Source organism: Humulus lupulus, chromosome 3, assembly GCF_963169125.1.
Source record: "Humulus lupulus chromosome 3, drHumLupu1.1, whole genome shotgun sequence".
Taxonomy (NCBI): domain Eukaryota; kingdom Viridiplantae; phylum Streptophyta; class Magnoliopsida; order Rosales; family Cannabaceae; genus Humulus; species Humulus lupulus.
Window position 1 is genome coordinate 224694513 of NC_084795.1, and position 20353 is coordinate 224714865.

Consider the following 20353-nt stretch of genomic DNA (forward strand, 5'->3'; position numbering starts at 1 on the left):
GGATGCTATTATCATAAGGGAGATTCTAGATGTATCTCATACCGCCCCTTACTCATTGCATCCAAGCACCACTAAGATGTATCATGATTTGATATCACTATATTGGTGGCCTGGGATGAAGAGAGATGTAACTGAATATGTGGCTAAGTGTCTGACATGTCAGTAGGTCAAAGCTGAGCATCAAACACCAACATGGCTATTAGTACCTTTGGAGATCCCATAGTGAAAATGGGAGGATATCACAATGGATTTTGTGGTTGGGTTGCCCAGGACTGTGCGTCAACATGACTTGGTGTCAGTTATCGTGGATCGATACATCAAATGAGCTCACTTCTTACCAGTGAGGAATACTTATACAGTTGACCAGTACGTAGATCTCTATGTGAGAGAGATAGTGCGCCTTCATGGGGCTCCGAAGTCGATTGTATCAGATCAAGACCCCACATTTACTTCCAAGTTTTGGGGAAGTATGCATAAGGCTATAGATACACAACTGAAGTTTAGTACCGCTTATCATCCTTAGACTGAGGGACAATCTGAAAGGACGGTGCAAATATTAGAGGACATGCTGTGAGCATGTGTGCTAGACTTTGAAGGGTCCTAGAGTAAGTATTTTCCTTTAATAGAGTTGTTCCTACAATAATAGCTATCAGTCGACCATTGGAGTGGCCCATTCATTGGGATGAAAGGGTGAAAGGAAATACTTGGGTCCTGCGGCAGTTCAAAGGACCATGGAGGCTATTGAGAAGCTCAAAGCTCGGTTGCTCACATCTCAGAGTAGACAGATAGGTTATTCAGATCCAAAGCGTAGGAACGTGGATTTCAAAATGGGGGACTATGTCTTCATTAAGAGTTTCACCGTTGAAAGGGGTGAAGAGATTTGGAAAAAGGGCAAGTTGAGCTCTAGTTTTGTACGACCTTTTGAGATCTTAGAGAGGATTGGTCAAATGGCCTATAGATTGGCGTTACCTCTAGCATTGTCGGTCGTACACAATGTGTTTCATATTTCGACGCTTCGACAGTATGTATCAGATGTGATTCATGTATTGAGTTACGAAGACCTGGAGCTGCAGGCAGAGTTTTCTTATGAAGAACAGCCAGTCCATATATTAGATAGGAAGGATAAGGTCTTGAGGAATAAAGCTATACATTTGGCAAAGGTATTATGGAGGAATAGAAAGGTTGAGGAGGTGTAACGACCCAAATTTGCTAATAAGGCTTAAGGGCCTCGATTAGTGTGTCGGGAGGGCATAATTAGGATTAGAATGAATGTTATTGAATTAAATGTGTAATTATATGATTAATAGTGTGCTTATGATAATTGATGATATTATATGAAGATGTGATATATATGTATGAGATATATGCGAGAACCACATTATTATGTGGATAATTCTGCAACCGGCGACTTGAGGCGATCCTAGGGCTAGATAGCGGGAAAAGTCACAACGGGGCATTATAATTGACTTTGAATGATTCAAGGAATATTTTAGGTATCGAGTAGTGATTTAGACTATGGGGTGATGAAAATAAATAATTGGAGATATAATTGAGGTTAGGATGTCTAAGCGGGATTATTGGGGGATTTTACCGTTTTGGCCTCGGGGACATTTCCGGAACCCCGAGCTTTGGGATTAGTCTAATAACCTAAGGATATACTTGGAGGACTTAGAAAACACTAGACAGAAAGTGTAAACCGACCCTATCTCTCCTTCTCTCTCTTAGCAAAGGGAAAACTCTGAATTTTCAAGAGAATCAAGTTGAATACTTGGGAATTGAAGGGCTAAACCAGAGGATTAGCTCAAGGAGCTAATCAAGGGTTGAATTAGAGTAAAGGTAAGCATTAATTTTCGTTTCTGAGGTTAGAAATTTAAGGAGAAACGGCTGAGTTTTTAATAGTTGTGGTTTTGATATTCAAGGTGGGGATGAGGCTTAAAACATTGAAGATAGGCCAGGGGATCCTTGGAGAAATGATTCTACAGCTGAGGTAAGGTTTAATTTAAAGTTTGATGGTTGAATATTAGAGTTTTCATGGCTGGTTTTGAGTTCTGTGTGTTTGAAATCTCAGAAATTGGAATTGGGATTTTGGTGAGTGTTTGGCTGGATTTTTGGTGGAGTTGTGTTGTTTAAATCATTCTAATGTTGTTATTATTAATTGGTTTTGAGTTGGGGGCTTTGGGATGGCTTAAGGTGAGGTTTAGAGATTGAAAATGGTGGATTTTTTTGGGTTCGAAGGGTCGGGCCGCGGCATGGTTCTTGGTGAGCCGCGGCCCTTCGAGGCTGTTGCATGCTGAGGAAGGAAGGCGGCCGCGGCATGGTCCAAGCAATGCCGCGACCCTTACCTGTTTTTGCGCCATAGATGGTTCTGTTTGGGGGCCATGCCGCGGCATGGGTGGCCTATGCCGGGGCGCTTAAGGGATTTTGGGATTTTGAGATTTTAGGCTTGGGAATTTAACCTAGGGTGCTCGGGATTGAATCTTTTACCATATTTGGTGAAGTTCAATGTTTCGGGGACTAGAACTTGGTTTGGAAACTCATTTAAGATTATTAATGGTATCTTTCATCATGTTTTTTACTAAGTGTTAAGCTAGGGCTCGAGGATCGGATCCCGCTCAAGGAGTATCGCCCGTAGCTAATTCATCTAGAAGCTAATGGTAAGAAAACTATACCCGGTTGAATATTTGAACGGGACTAAGGGCTCCCTGATATATATGATTGAAAGAATGGTATTATGCCATGTAAATTGTAACAAACGGCATAAGCGTGCCACGGTTAACTTGTGCAATTGGCATGGCTTGGACACTGGTATCCGAGGACAACTTATTATGCACTGAGCTCGGTTTAAGCGGGCCGGAGTCAGTGGATTAAACAGAGGGTGCGACCTATGGTGTCGACCCTAGTATTTGTGTTAATTGATTGTTATACTTGGCTATGAATGTGATTAATGAGATTGTTTAATAATCTGAGTATAGATGAGGTTACCTGTACCTTGAAGTGTGCTTATATGCTGTGGATTGAATATTTGAACATGCTTATTGGAATATCTGTCTGATAATATTGTTTATGCTGTGTATGTTGTTTTCTTGCTGGGCCTTGGCTCACGGGTGCTGCGTGGTGCAGGTAAAGGCAAGGGCAAGATCGATCAACCATGATTGGAGAGCTCTGCAGGGTGAATGTACTTGTCAGGCCGCTCAACCACCACGGTAGAGGAGATTACAGGGACGAGAGGACCATAACCTTGTGTTTTGCCTTAGTATGGCTAACATTTACTATTAACTGTTGAATTTTGTAAACCAACTTTTAAACATTGTTCTGTTTTGGGATCCCTTCTATAAATTGTTTATATTTTATAAAATGCATCTTTTGTGGCCAAAATGTCTTTTAGCCCTAGAACACTTTAACTAATGACACGTTTTGATTAAATGGCTTGATTAGCAAGTCCCACACCTTTATAATCACACAGTGTATCGGTCTTGTCTATCCAAGGCGTTACAACTTGTTATCAGAGTGTCCTAGGTTTAAGGGTTCCTGAAGACAGGCTGGACATGTACATTCGCTGCTAGAGACAAGCTCAAAATCAGGGTTCGGTAATGTGTATATGTGCCTATGTGCTTATGTGCTTGTGATGAGCTATGAATGTTGTTATTTATTGGATTATTAGGAAGCATGAGATACTGATAGGGCCTGGCCCTTGACTATTGTATGAGAATATTGAGGGATGTTTATTAACATCGCCGCGCATGTGGATGAATATTTGAATGATTAATTGTATATTGTGCATGTATGGATGCCTATTTTATAGTTATTGTGTGGTGAGATTGGAGGTGTGCTTATTAGCAGCAAGTGCATGAGAATGGATGCTTATATGTGAATTGTTTGTGATTGGTGATATTCTATTGGTGGATCTTGGAGATGTTTTTACCCTGTCATCATGGTCTGATTGCCGAGTCGTTATTTGCAGATTGACTTGGATAGCTATGCGTCCAAGAAAATCTTCATGACTAGCCGGCACTAGGTCCGGGACCAGGGGTGATGACCAGGGCCAGACTCCTCCGCCAGTGCCTGAGAACTGGCAGCAGTTAATGGCTGAGATGCAGGCTCGATTACTGAGTGAAGACGAGCAGATCCGTATTCTACAACAGCAGGCTCCATCAGGGAGTGCTACCCCTGCTTTACCACCTGCAGGGGTACCAGTTGTGCAGTTTGGGGAGATTGGTAACAAATGGGAGTCGTTATATGAACGGTTTAGGAAGCAACAACCCCCAATCTTTGAGGGTGGACCAGATCCATTGAAAGCCGAGTAGTGGCTAACTATGATTACAGTAATTCTGGATTTTATGAGGATTGAGGGGCATGATAGAGTGGCCTGTGCCACATATATGTTGAGGTAGGATGCCCGTATTTGGTGGGAGGTGGCATCGCAGACCAGGGATGTGACTACATTGAGTTGGGAAGGTTTCAAAGTTTTATTCAGTCAGAAGTATTATAATGTTACTGTTAGAGCAGCAAAGGTTAATGAGTTTGTGAGTTTGGTTCAGGGCAGTATGACCGTTACTGAGTATGCCCTGAAATTTGATAGGCTTACGAAGTTTGCTCCAGACCTTGTGCCTACCGATGCAGCTAGGCAAGATAGATTTATTAGATGGCTGAATGCTATGATAGCCCGAGATGTTAGAATTACGATGGTACCTGGAGGAACAACTTATGCCCAGGCCGTTGAGAAGGCTCTTACCGCTGAGGAAGCGGAGAATAAGATATGGAAGGATTGTGCAGCAAGAAGGGAGGGTCGTAGGGCGGTGCCTCCATATTCTGGGTCTGGTAGGGGCAGAGGCCCCAGTGACTTCAAGAGGAAGACTCATAACACTTCGACCATTGCTGGTCCTGATAGGAGAGGTCGGGGTGGTCAGGGTGGCCGTCAAGGTGGCGGCGAGGCATGGCGGACTTATCCGGAGTGTCCGAGATGTAGAAGACGCCATCTGGGCGAGTGTTGGGCTAAGGCTTGCTTTGTGTGCGGAGTTGTAGGGAATCTCAAGAAAGACTGCCCAACGGTGAAGAAAGGTGAAGCGGGAAAGGTGGATAGCTTGACTCCGGCTCGAGTATTCACCTTGACTCAGGCAGAGGCTGAGGCTAGTCCCTCAGTAGTGACAGGTTAGCTTTCTAGCGCTGGCACTTCTTTTACTGTTTTGATAGATTCTGGTGCTACACATTCTTTTTTTTTTTTCTAGTAGAGTGATTGATAGATTGTGTAGACCTAGTGAGTATCGGACTGCAGGGTTTGGGACTTTGTTGCCTACAGGGGAACTGGTAGTCTCTAGGAGATGGATTAGGGCATTGCCAGTGATCGTTGATAGTAGGGAACTCTCGGTAGATCTGATTGAGTTAGATTTGGAGGATTTCGATATGATTCTGGGGATGGACTGGTTGGCCAGATATGGAGCAACAATTGATTGCAGGAAGAAGATGGTTACTTTTGAGCTTGAGGGCGAGGACCCTTTTGTCTTTGTGGGTTCGGTGTCTGGACCCCACGTACCCATGATTTCAGCATTGAGAGCGAGGGACTTGTTGGATGGAGGATGCATAGGTTTTTCTGGCTAGTGTAGTGGATACCGCTAGAGTTATGCCGGCAGGGCCGGGAGAGACCAGATTGGTATGTAAGTTTCTAGATGTCTTCCCTGAGGATCTGCTAGGGTTGCCGCCGCATAGGGAGATTCAGTTTGAGATTGAGTTAGCACCGGGGATAGAACTAGTATCTAGGGCACCGTACAGAATGGCACCAGCAGAATTGAAAGAGTTGAAGATACAGTTGCAAGAACTTCTGGATTTGGGGTTTATCAGGTCTAGCTACTCTCCATGGGGCGCTCCAGTGTTGTTCGTTAAGAAGAAGGACGGGACTTTGAGGATGTGTATCGATTACAGAGAATTGAACAAGTTAACTATTAAGAACAAGTACCCTCTACCAAGGATTGATGACTTGTTCGACCAGCTGCAAGGTAAGTTGGTGTTCTCAAAGATTGATCTTCGATCTGCTTATCACCAGCTGAGGATCAAAGATGAGGATATACCGAAGACGGCCTTCCAGACACAATATGGGCATTATGAGTTCCTGGTCATGTCTTTTGGTCTGACCAATGCCCCAGCAGCTTTTATGGATCTGATGAACAGGGTGTTCAAAGACTTCTTGGATCAGTTCGTCATTGTCTTCATCGACGACATCTTGGTTTACTCCAGTTCAGAGGTAGAGCGGGAGCAACATCTCCGACAGGTTCTACAGAGGTTAAGGGAGCATCAGTTGTACGCCAAGTTTAAGAAGTGTGAGTTCTGGCTACCAGAGGTGACCTTCCTTGGACATATAGTTGGGGTAGAAGGGATTAAGGTGGATCCGTCCAAGGTAGAAGCAATTAGGGATTGGCCGAGGCTGAGGAATGCCTCGGAGGTGCAGATTTTCCTTGGGTTGGCTAGTTACTACAAGCGGCTTGTAGAGGGGTTCTCGAAGATTTCTTCACCGATGACCGAGTTGACAAGAAAGAATTAGAAGTTTGTCTGGTCAGAGAGGTATGAAAATATCTTTCAGGAGTTGAAGCGACGACTTATTTATGCACCTGTGTTGAGTCTTCCTTCGGAGGAAGGGAAGTTTGTGGTCTACTGTGACGCGTCGAGGATGGGTTTAGGCTGTGTGTTGATGCAGAACGATAAAGTTATAGCCTATGCATCTCGACAGCTGAAGGAGTATGCGCAGAGGTACTCAACTCATGATTTGGAGTTAGCAGCAGTGGTATTCGCACTGAAGGTGTGGCATCATTATCTGTATGGAGAGAAGTGCGAGATATACACTGACCATAAGAGTTTGAAGTATTTCTTTACTCATAAGGATTTATATATGAGGCAGAGACATTGGTTGGAGTTGGTTAAGGATTATGACTATGATATCCTTTACCATCCTGGGAAAGCCAACGTGGTGGCAGATGCATTGAGCCGGAGGGGCCCAGGACAGTTGTATAGTTCCACCCAGATCTCGAGAGAATTGGCTGATGAGATGGTCATGGCAAGGATAGAACTGGTAGTAGGCCAGTTAGCCAATATCACTTTGCAGTCGACCCTGTTAGAGCGGATCAAGGAGGGTCAGTTAGTAGATGTGCAGTTGCAGGAAAATAGGCAGCATGCCTTAGCAGGGACAGCTAAGAATTATTCTATTTCTGAGACAAGTTTGCTTCGGTATCAGGGGCGGATTTGTGTTCCGGCTGATGAGGGAATCAGGCGAGAGATACTGGATGAGTCACACACTACACCATACTCGCTTCATCCGGGTACCACGAAGATGTATCAGGATCTACAGACATTATATTGGTGGCCCAGGATGAAGGATGATGTAGTTGAGTATGTGTCTAGATGTTTGACATGTCAGCAGGTTAAGGCTGAGCATGAGCGACTAGCGGGATTGCTTCAGCCTTTAGGTATCCCAGAGTGGAAATGGGAAGATATCACGATTGATTTCGTGGGAGGATTACCCAGGACAGTTGGACTTCATGACTCGGTGTGGGTGATAGTGGATAGATACACTAAGTCAGCTCATTTTCTACCAGTGAGGTCGACCTATACAGTGGAACAATATGCAGAGTTGTATGTGAAGGAGGTGGTTCGTCTCCATGGGGTTCCAAAGTCTATTGTATTTGACCGAGACCTTATCTTTTCCTCCAAGTTTTGAGGATCTTTGCAGAGAGCTATGGGGACTCAGCTGAAGTTTAGCACAGCTTTTCATCCTCAGACTGATGGACAGTCTGAGAGGACGATTCAGCTATTGGAGGACACGCTTAGGGCATGTGTGATTGACTTTGAGGGTACATGGAGTAAGTACCTTCCGTTGATCGAGTTTTCATATAACAACAGTTATCAGTCCACAATTGGAGTGGCTCCTTACGAGATGTTATATGGAACGAAGTGTAGATCGCCCATTCACTGGGATGAGATGGGTGAGAGAAAGTATTTGGGGCCAGACATGGTTCAGAAGACTAACGAGGCCATAGAGAAGATTCGAGCTAGAATGCTTGCCTCGCAGAGTAGACAAAAAAGCTACGTTGATCCTAAGCGTAGGAACGTGGAGTTCCAGGTTGGGGACCACGTGTTTCTACGAGTTTCACCATTGAGGGGTGTGAGGAGGTTTGGAGTGAAGGGCAAGCTGAGCCCTCAGTTTTTTGGACCTTTTGAGATCCTGGAGAGGATTGGACAGGTGGCTTATAGGCTGGCCTTGCCACCGTCGCTATTAGGAGTTCATAATGTGTTTCATGTTTCCATGTTGTGGAAGTATGTTTCTGATACGACACATGTAATGTGGTACGAGGACTTAGAGTTGCAGACAGAGTTGTCCGATGAGGAGCGACCAATTCAGATTTTGGATCGGAAGGACAAAGTTTTACTGAATAAGACAATTCCGTTGGTGAAAATATTATGGAGGAATAGCTAGGTCGAGGAAGCGACCTGGGAGTTAGAGACAGCGATGCGGGATCAGTATCCTGAGCTATTCAGGAAAATTTCGAGGACGAAATTCTCATTAGGAGGGGATATTTGTAACGACCCAAATTTGCTAATAAGGCTTAAGGGCCTTGATTAGTGTGCCAGGAGGGCATAATTGGGATTAGAATGAATGTTATTGAATTAAATGTGTAATTATATGATTAATAGTGTGCTTATGATAATTGATGATATTATATGATGATGTGATATATATGTATGAGATATATGCGAGAACCAGATTATTATGTGGATAATTCCGCAGCCGGCGACTCGAGGCTATCCTAGGGCTAGATAGCGGGAAAAGTCACAACGAGGCATTATAATTGACTTTGGACAAGTCAAGGAGTATTTTAGGTATCGGGTATTGATTTAGACTATCGGGTGATGAAAATAAATAATTGGAGATATAATTGAGGTTAGGATGTCTAAGCGGGATTATTGGGGGATTTTACCGTTTTGGCCTTGGGGACGTTTCCGGCACCCTGAGCTTTGGGATTAGTCTAATAACCTAAGGATATACTTGGAGGACTTAGAAAACACTAGACAGAAAGTGTAAACCGACCCTATCTATCCTTCTCTCACTCTTCTCTCTCTTAGCAAAGGAAAAACTCTGAATTTTCGAGAGAATCAAGTTGAATACTTGGGAATTGAAGGGCTAAACGAGAGGATTAGCTCAAGGAACTAATCAAGGGTTGAATTAGAGTCAAGGTAAGCATTAATTTTCCTTTCTGAGGTTAGAAATTTAAGCAGAAATGGCTGAGTTTTTAATAGTTGTGGTTTTGATATTCAAGGTGGGGTTGAGGCTTAAAACTTTGAAGATAGGCCAGGGGATCCTTGGAGAAACGATTCTACAGCTGAGGTAAGGTTTAATTTAAAGTTTGATGGTTGAATTTGAGAGTTTTCATGGCTGGTTTTGAGTTCTGTGGGTTTGAAATCTCAGAAATTGGAATTGAGATTTTTGTGAGTGTTTGGTTGGATTTTTGGTGGAGTTGTGTTGTTTAAATCATTCTAATGTTGTTATTATTAATTGGTTTTGAGTTGGGGGCTTTGGGATTGCTTAAGGTGAGGTTTATAGATTGAAAATGGTGGATTCTTCTAGGTTCAAAGGGTCGGGCCGCGGCATGGTTCTTGGTGAGCGGCGGCCCTTCGAGGCTGTTGCATGCTGAGGAAGGAGGGCGGGCCGCGGCATGGTCCAAGCAATGCCGCGACCCTTACCTATTTTTGTGCCTTAGATGGTTCTGTTTGGGGGCCATGCTGCGGCATGGGTGACCTGCGCCGGGGCGCTTAAGGGATTTTGGGATTTTGAGATTTTAGGCTTGGGAATTTTACCTAGGGTGCTCGGGATTGAATCTTTTACCATATTTGGCGAAGTTCAATGTTTCGGGGACTAGAACTTGGTTTGGAAACTCATTTAAGATTATTAATGGTATCTTTCATCATGGTTGTGACTTGGTGTTAAGCTAGGACTCGGGGATCGGATCGCACTCAAGGAGTATCGCCCGTAGCTAATTCATCTAGAAGCTAAAGGTTAGAAAACTACACCCGGTTGAATATTTGAACGGAACTAAGGGCTCCCTGATATATATGATTGAAAGAATGGTATTATGCCATGTAAATTGTAACAAACGGCCTAAGCGTGCCACGGTTAACTTGTGCAATTGGCACGGCTCGGACACTGGTATCAGAGGACAACTTATTATGCACTGAGCTCGGTTTAAGCGGGCCGGAGTCAGTGGATTAAACAGAGGGTGCGACCTAAGGTGTCGACCCTAGTATTTGTGTTAATTGATTGTTATACTTGGCTATGAATGTGATTAATGAGATTGTTGAATAATCTGAGTATAGATGAGGTTACCTGTACCTTGAAGTGTGCTTATATGCTGTGGATTGAATATCTGAACATGCTTATTGGAATATCTGTCTGATAATATTGTTTATGCTGTGTATGTTTTTTTCTTGCTGGGCCTTGGCTCACAGGTGCTGCGTGGTGCAGGTAAAGGCAAGGGCAAGATCGATCAACCATGATTGGAGAGCTCTACAGGGTGAATGCACATGTCAGGCCGCTCAACCGCCACGGTTGAGGAAATTACAGGGACGAGAGGACCATAACCTTGTGTTTTGCCTTAGTATGGCTAACGTTTACTATTAACTGTTGAATTTTGTAAACCAACTTTTAAACATTGTTCTGTTTGAGGATCCCTTCTGTAAATTGTTTATATTTTATAAAATGCATCTTTTGTGGTCAAAATGTCTTTTAGCCCTAGAACACTTTAACTAATGACACGTTTTGATTAAATGGCTTGATTAGCAAGTCTCACACCTTTATAAACACATAGTGTAGCGGTCTTGGCTATCCAAGGCGTTACAGGAAGCGACCTGGGAATTAGAGTCAAACATGTGGAATCAATATCCCGAGTTATTTAGTTAAAATTTTGAGGATGAAATTCCTGTGAGGGGATAATTGTAACGTTCGAATTACCCTAATAAGGCTTAGAGCCTTGATTATGGGGCCATGAGGGCAACAATTGAATATTATGTGCATGTTTATGATTATATGCATGATTATATGAATTATGTGAGTGATATCATGATATGGCATGTTTAGGTGTATTAAGCATGCATGCAGTCTCGTTTCTTATTAGAAGGGTGTTTTCGTAATTTTGACTTGTTGATGGCATATTTGAATATATATATATATATATGTATTTTATGATTGATACCATATTATTATGTGGATATATTTGAGTTATTCGGTACGAAGCGATCCTCGGGAGCAAGTTAGCAGTTTAGTCATAACAGGGTCAAATACCCGGCTCGAGGAGAACCTAGGGTTATTTTGGTAATTTAGTACATTTCTGGGATTTATTGAGTAATGGGAGATTATTTGGTGATTGTTTGAGTATATTGGAATTAACTGGGAAATTATGATGTGTTAATTGAGATTAGAGGGAAATGTGGCAAAACACGATTTTGCCCTTAGTAGGCTTTAAAAGGGAAGTTTGGACTTAGGGGCATCTTAGTCTTTTGTGCCAAAGGAGTGACTTAGTCACTGGATAGCTTCAGCAATAGGAAACCCAACACACACACAAAAACACTCACTTTATTCCCCTCTCTCTCTCTTGTTCTTGTGCTTTGGCTTCAAGTGGAGATTTGGAGTGGCTTGTTGTTTTTGAGGCTGGGATTGAATTAGAAACAACACAGTTGGGGTAAGCTTTAGACCTTTTTTTATTAAATTCTGGTATGTTTTTAGAGTGCTTTTGAGTTTTGAACTCAAGGATTGAATGTTGACTTGTGATGAGGTTTCAGTTAAGTCTTTGGTGTATTTGTGTTGCCTTGAGTGTAGTATTTAATTTTTGGGACTCAATTATGGGTTTGGTACTACGTTGGGGTGAATTTTGAGGGAATTAGCTCGGAGAAAATGTTTGAAAAGCTAGGTTTGCAGGGTCGTGTTGCGACCCTATTCTTGGGGCGCTGCGACCTTCATGAACTCAGAGGCCAGGGTCGTTCTCTGAACCGCCATAGCATCGTGACGCATGTTCAGTGAAAACAGGGGTGGGCTCTCTGACTTGTAGAGATTCATGGTGCTTAGTGAGGGGCACCGAGGCACAAATCGGTTGCAGCGTGTACATATGTGGTTGCTCGACCACCACGACCGGGGTTTCTCAGAGGGACTTTGGTCAAATCCTATTTTTCCGCTTAGGTCATCTTGTTGTAACTTTTTGAGTTGTAAATAACATTTTTAATGTTTATTTTGGGATTTCATGTATGGAATTAAACGTTTTATTGAAATGGTTATTCCTTTTGACAAAAAAATTTAACCCTAAACTGTTAATCACGTTTAGTTACACATTTATGGCCAAGAGACTCGTTTAGAGAGTCTAGCACTATTTACAATACATATTGTAACGGTCTTGGCTATCCAGGGCGTTACAGGTCTTACCTCCAATGGAGCCCAGAGTAGCCTCTGGGAGACTTCATCAGCTTCCGTGGAACCTTAATCCTTTTTAAATTATGTCACGTGTCACTTGGTGAAAATACGGACAACATCCTGAGATTTAGTTAAAGATGAAAGGATACCTTAGTCCAATCATATGGCTTCAAATTCACACATCTTTCTTAAACAAAATCATATGCCTCAACACCATTAATGGTGCCAAATACACATCAATATAGTGTCCCAATTATTTTGGGCCTGAAATTATTAGCGAAAACATCATAAACTTCTTTTTCATGGTAATATTCTATTTTGATCTGTTACTACAATCAACACATGGACACCGATTTCTTTAAGGATCACTACAATTCTTTAGGCAAAACTCTAAAGAAACCAATTAATAAAACCTAAGAAAAAATTCGGCAGAGTTTCCTCTGTTTTTATAGCATATTCCAATTTCATAATTTCCTTCAAATTTAACACAAAAATCAACACACATAATTTCATCATTATATTACCAAAACTCACAAATTTCCCAGAACCTATTTAACTAATTTGATAAATAAATGTTGCAATAGTAATAAATAAAGTTACAAAATTATACACGCCAATATTGGTAATATTGAAAATAAACAAGACTATTGAAAAGGATAATAAAAAAATTTAAATAATTATCAAACTAGTTATAGAAAACAATAACAAATGTTACTAATAATCTAAACATTCTATGCTCTCTAGCTTCTAATATTAGCAACAACACTACCTAGCTAAGTTAAAATATTGAAATAGGAAGTTTAGCTTCTCACAAATTTTAAAATTCACTAACTTTTATATAATTGACAACATTATATAAAATAACAAAATAAATAAATAAATAGAAAATCACATAAAATATTACAAAAAAATAAATATGAAATTCGGAATCATATAAACAAACTTTTTTTGATTCATTCCTCAATGCTCAAAATGAGCTCTAAACTTATATACAAACAACACATTCAACACATTATATATATAATGAAAAAAGCTAAAAAAACATTATAAATAAAATCAAAAAATCTGAAAATGATATAGAAATTTAAAAATAAAATAATACAACCAAAAATTGAATGATCCATACCTATTTTGAAGCTCAAGAACATTTTAAACCCAAAAAATCTGATCAAAATCGTGCAGGAAACCCCATTATTGAACTCCAAATATACTAGCAGCCAAAGCCTTTTTTTTTTCCTAAAAAATGAAAATAGATAAATTTTTAGCCCTAACTTAAGTCTTTTAGCAAGAAAAATGGTCAGAAAAGCAGACCATCGTAAGTCGTACGACCAAAAATTGCGTTTTTGGCTTTTGGGCTTCTGCTTCAAAGAGGGAGATGAGGGAATTGAGGATGAAGTGAAGGGGGAAAAGGTTTTAAATCCCTTGTACTTCGGTTTATATATAAAACTGAAGTAAAAGGGTCTCACAATAAGTAAGAGCCTTGTTTGATACATACACTTTTTCACTTCGTTTCTTTCATAAAACCGAAGTGGAAACTCCTTCTTCGGTGTGCCAACGAAACACGACCCTCGTCTTATTACTCTTTTTACTTTATTTTTTATAAAAGCAAAGTAGTAACCTTTTTTTAGACGTTACCCACAAGTGAAGTAAAAACCATTTAGAAGCTTTTACCTCGATTTTTAAATATTGTTTGTATAAAAAATGAAATATAAACAATTTTATCAATGTATGTGATATTTAATGATAAATAGAAATTTTAGGGAGAAAATTCATATTAAGAGTAGTTATGGGGTAAAAGAAGACTATTTTTACCATTGATGGGCATTTGAAGACAATGTCAAAAGGGGCCAAATACATACTACTAGCAAAAATTGGGGGCAAAATGACTAATTGTTCTTAACTTAACATGGTTATCAAAACTCCATTTTTTTCCTTAATTGTACTATGAATATTAGGAGTTATTTCCTATTTTAAAATCAAATCTATATATATAGGGTATTGCTCGTGTGCAGCCCTTAAAACGTCTGCACCCATGGAGACTTTTTTTTTTCACCATTAGATCAATTGAAGGGCTGTGATATATACTGCTCAATTGAAGGACTTTTTTCCTTCTGACTCTCTGTTCGCTTCATCTTCTAAAAACTAAAACTTTTTTGGTTCACTTCCAAAAGAAAGTATCTTACTTTTGAAAGCTGAGAACTTTACAAGAATATCAAAACTTTTACTGAGCTCTCTATTTAGTAAGAAGATATCAAAAGTTTGTAGAGAATCAATGGATTAGTAATGGGTTCAATCCATAAATATGCAACTCCAGTTGAGCTCTAAAATGGATCCGAAAAAAGTTGCAGAGAGAGAAGAAAACGAAGGAACAAAGCACAGCGACTCAAAATAAAAAGTCTAAAGAAAGAGTGTGAAAACTGAAAACTTGGAAGGGGAGGGGGCATGAGGCTTTCAAAAGTGCTTTTATAAAGGTAATGGAATTTCTTAATTACTGTATGGGAATTTCTGTTATAATAATAATAATTAATTAATTAAAAAACACTGCCCTTCGATTGATCTAATGGTACAAAAAAATGTCTCCACGGACGTTTTAAGGGCTTCACATGAGCAATACCCTATATATGTGTGTATATATGTATATATATATATATATAAAGGTTTGGATTCCTGAATCATATAGTACTCTGAATTTTTATTTTATTTTGCAGCAATCACGGTTATTATCTTGATTTCAAAATTTTCAAAAAGTATTTTAACACATTAAAGAACCTTAAATAATTATTCCATAATAAAATCACTTCATTTAACGTATTAAACTTATTTTTCAATAGCAAATCCCAAATCTTCCTGAAACATATTTCACCAAACATATTGCATTTCTAAAAATTATATTAATTATTTTACTTTGCAATAAATCCTAAATTAATCCCTAAACATGCTTTTCATATAAAAAAAAAACCTAACGACCAAAAATTAGAATCTTTATCGCTCAAGAAAAAAAAAACAATTACAAATAAATTCAATCATACAAACCAGTAATTATAAATCATGTTTTAATAATTCATATAAAAATGCTTTTTAATTATGAATATTCAATCACAAAATTTTAAAACATTTATTTCATCATTTCCCATCATCATATCTATTTCAAATTTAAAATTTTGCATAAAACTATTATATTATTTTAAATAATATAAGGTTAGATTAAATAATGTAACAAAATATGATTTGTCATATAAATGTGATTTGTCACACCTTGTAACATATTATTGAGAGATACAAAATTGAACACATGTGCATGCCCAAATGTGACATATTTTGGAGTTACAAAGTCAGTTACAAATTTGTAACACCCAAATATTACCCAATAATGTGTAGATTGTATGTTGCACATTTGAGTTTGGATTTCATAAAGCCATAAGTGATATGGCTGTTGGAGACATTATTTTAACTCCCATAATGTGTTTGGAGGTTACAAAGTCATGTGGGAAGAGGATAGAACTGTTTGGAAATTCAAAAGTTGAGTTTTGCTGAAATTGGAGTTGTGACCACGACCACTGATTATCCCTGGCCGCGGCTTGTGGGACAAAGGCCAGTGGCCGCGGCCAGAAATATCTCTCGTCCCAGCCAGGGACGCATACAACCAACTCCAACTTCTTTTTTCAATCTTAAACGGTTCTAACATCTCATGTAACTCTGAAAACTCATTTTTAATTCAATAAATATCCTATTAAAAATCGGTAATAGCTATGAGGGTTGGTAGAATTTGAAATTCAAAGGTTGTCTCAAAACTCTATAAATAGGAGCATATTGCTCACGTGTAAGACAACACTATTTCTATCCACTAGAACACTTGGATATAAATACACCAAAATTCTTGATTATTCCAGAAAGCTATTTCCAATATTGTGAGAATCCCTTAGTGCTTGAGACAGGGGAAATAAGCTTTTGGACAAAGGTTGTAAACCTTGTTCAAGTTGGTGATCCCCAATACTCTTCACTTTGGTTGTGTGAGTGATAGAGTGATTTCCTTTTTGTTCTTGTTCTTACATTGTTTCGTCTCTTTATTTTCTCTTTACATATTTGCATGTATCTTTTATTTTAGAGTTGTAATATCTTCTACACCTTTTTTCTACTACTTCTAGTTTATTTGTATATATTTTCTATAGTTGTATTTTCTATTATTCTCTTCATTGATAAACGGGTTTTAAACTCGTTTTAGTGTGTCCTTTTAGGAAATTTTTATATTCAATTAGGTTTATTTTGTTCCATTTTACGCTTGTTTTGGTTTGTTTTTATGTTTTCAAGGACTCGGGATGCTTTGGAACGAAAAGTGGTCAACATTGATAAAAAGACGAAAATCTGGCAAAAATGGTGATTTGAAGCATGTAGCGTGACCGCGCTACACAATGTCGCGACCGCGCTAGGTGATTGAAAAGCGAGGATATCTACCGATTTCTTTAATGAAGGGAAATTTGGTCATTTCACTTGAGTATTTCATAGGGTTTTGTATTTTAATGCGATTTTTAGTAAAAAAAAATCCAAATTATGCAGAATTGGGATTAGGAGAAGATGGCTGGAAACATTGGATCAATTAGAGTTTTTCTTTTCCTTATCTTTTCTTTATTTTTCTTTTCATCTTTAGTTTATGTTGATTGTTAATTTCATGGATTTTAATAGTATGAATATGAACTAAATCTAGTTTTAGGATTTTTAATTGAGTCTCTTGAATCTCTTCTATGAATTAATGCAAGTTTATGTTTTGTTCTTCTCATTTTAGATCTTTTCAATTTATGCTTAATGTTTGTGATTTATTGGCCATTTATTATATGATATATATGAATTTGTTTCAAAATATGAAAAGTGAGATTCAAACATGCTATAATTGAATAGACATAGATTTCAAAACTGAACGAAAGTATCAATATGCTTTATGTAGCTTATAAGTTCTTATGCCTAATGTTTTCTATATGTTGAGTTTACCATAGAAATATAGAAAATTCACACATAGGTCAAATTTTATATATCATAACACGAATATAGAATTATTTTGTAACTTGCCATCTCATTTAGAAGGAAATAGAGAGTGGAAATATGATGGGATTAAATTCCCTAATTTTCATCCCTTAATTAATTATCTTCATTGTTATTTGTTTAGAGTTCGTGGTTTTTAATTTTTTTTTTTAATTTCTTAGTTTTTATGTTTATGTTTTAGTTCTCTTTTGTCAATAAATTTTCATTAGCCAAATAGATATTAGGAATTAAATATTGGTACTTAGTAATTCAATCTTCGTGGGATGATACTTGTGTTTGTGCACTATATTATTTGGAACGATATGTATACTTGTGTTATCAATTTTTCACAAGATGTTTTTGGCGTTGTTGCCGGGGACTGAAAATTATTAATATCAATTTAGTTATCTTTTACTCTAATTTGGTTTTTTATCCTCTAACTTAGTTTGTGTCTGAATTTTCTAATCTCAGGAAGTTTTAGTAAATGCGACGTGGAAAGTCATCTGAGATCATATCAGTGAATCTTGATATAGAAAGAATTACAGGTAGAGCAGAAAGAAGAAGAGGTTGGAGAGTTTTATGGCTGAGAATCAAGGGAATGCAACGAACAACTCTACCAATAATGTTTATAGGGTAGCAGCTGCTGTTGAGATTCCAAATGTAGTAGAGGTTCCTGTGGAACAAGGACCAAGGACGATAAGAGATTATGTACTTCCCACTGTCACAGGAGTGCATTCTTACATCATACCTCCAACAATTGCTACAAATAATTTTGAGAATAAGCCAGCAATTCTGCAAATGGTCCAATCCACTGTTCAATTTGGAGGCTTGCCTACAGAGGACCCGAACATGCACATAGCTAATTTCTTGGAGCTTTGTGCACCTTTTAGGATGAATTGGGTGAGAGATGACACAATAAGGTTGAGGTTGTTTCCATTTTCCCTAAGGGACCGCACAAAGAGTTGGTTGATTTCCCTACAACCTAACTCAATCACCACATAGGTGGAGCTCACTCAAAAGTTCCTTGCTAAGCTTTTCCCTCTAGCAAAAGCTGCAAAGTTGAGAGGGGAAATTAATAACTTTTACCAGACGGAAGGGGGATCATTTTATGATGCATGAGAGAGATTAAAAGAATTTTCAAGGAAATGCCTGCATCATGGTATTGAGAAGTGGATGCTGATCCACAAGTTTTATAATGGGTTTAATTGTACTACTCATACCATAATAGACGCTACATCAGGAGGTGCGTTCTTGAGAAAAATGCTAATGAAGGTTATGAATTGTTAGAGGAGATGGCCATGAACAATTACCGATGGCAATGAGAGGGAAAATACAAAGAAGGTTGTTGGGATGATCGAATTAGATGCCATCTCAATGCTTACAGCTCAAGTGGCATCCTTGATGAAACAACTATAACAAAATAACCTCACAGCTCAAGCCATGCAATTACAAAGTGTGTGTGAAATATGTGGAATGGCACCATAACGCCCCACATCACTATGGCTGCTTCCTGGAATGATGACTGGCCCTGCAAACCAACAGGAGTCTTTCCAGAGTGCTTTGTCCTCACTCGCACGCTTCCTGGGAAAACTTCCCAGGAGGTCACCCATCATGAGACTACTCCAGGTCAAACACGCTTAACTTTGGAGTTATCAAGTGATGGGCTATCGAAAAGAAGATGCATCTTATTTACATAGGTAGTACCCATCAATCAATTTAAGCCATCTTCAACTGGGTAGTCCCATACCTACAGAGTCTTAGAATCATCACACTTGACCTTCCCCAAGCGATGTGGGATTCCACAACTTTACCCGGTCTTTCACCCTACGAATCATGGGATACTGACTGTCACAATCACCCCCACCCTTTGGGGTCCGACGTCCTCGTCGACCACACTTCTGACTGGGTCAAGAATGATACCATTTATAACGCACTACGTCACTATGGCTGCTTCCTGGAATGACAATTGGCTTTGTAAACCAACACGAGCTTTCCAGCGTGCGTTGTCCTCACTCGCACGCTTAACTTTGGAGTTCTTAAGTGATGGGCTACCGTAAAGAAGATGCATCTCTTTTGCACAGGTAGTGCCCATCAATCTATTTAAGGCCTCTTCAACTTTGTAGTCCCATACCTACATAGTCTTAGAATCATCACATTTGACCTTCCCCCATACGATGTGGGATGGCACAACTTTACCCAGTCTTTCCCCCTACGGATCACGGGATACTGACTATCATAGGCGCATTCTCCTATCCAATGTCCTGCAATGTATTCAAATAATTTCCCTATGGAACAAGTTCAAGCCATAGGTTATAGCCAAAGGCCAACCAATAACCCATATTCCATGTTCTACAACCAAGCATGGAGGAACCATCCTAACTTTTCTCAGAAAAATAATAATCAGAGTGTTCAGGAGCCCTTCCCACAACCCCATCAATCTTTCCAACGACCTCCTTTTGGGTTTTATCAACCATGGAATAGACCTCCACAGCAGCCAATACCCATGAAGGAACTTGAAGCACAACCTGATGTATTGAATCTGTTTATGACCGAAACAAGGGCTTCTATAAGGAATTTGGAGACTTAGATTGGTCAATTGGCTACTTTAATGACAAACAGGAACCAAGGAAACTTGCCTAGCACTACTGAAGTAAACCCTAAAGAACAGTGCCAAGCCATTACCTTGAGAAGTGGGACACAGTATGAAGGGCCAAGTAAGATCCAATCAGATAAGATGAGTCAAGAACAAAAGATATAGAGCATAGTCAAAAAGAAGCCTAGTGAAGAAAAGGTTACTGGTAGCATCCCATAAAAAGAAGTGCTACCTACAGTAAGCATTGAACACCATATCAAGATCCCATACCCACAGAGGCTCCGTAAGCACAATCTGGATAAACAGTTTGT

At 39.3% G+C, this 20353-nt stretch overlaps 1 non-coding gene across 1 annotated transcript; it reads right to left on the reverse strand.

Moving 5' to 3' along the window:
- Window positions 1-18505: 18505 nt before the first annotated feature.
- LOC133828017 (small nucleolar RNA R71) lies at window positions 18506-18612 on the reverse strand. Its single transcript, XR_009890662.1, has one exon. It is a non-coding gene; the product is annotated as a small nucleolar RNA R71 (small nucleolar RNA).
- Window positions 18613-20353: the final 1741 nt, after the last annotated feature.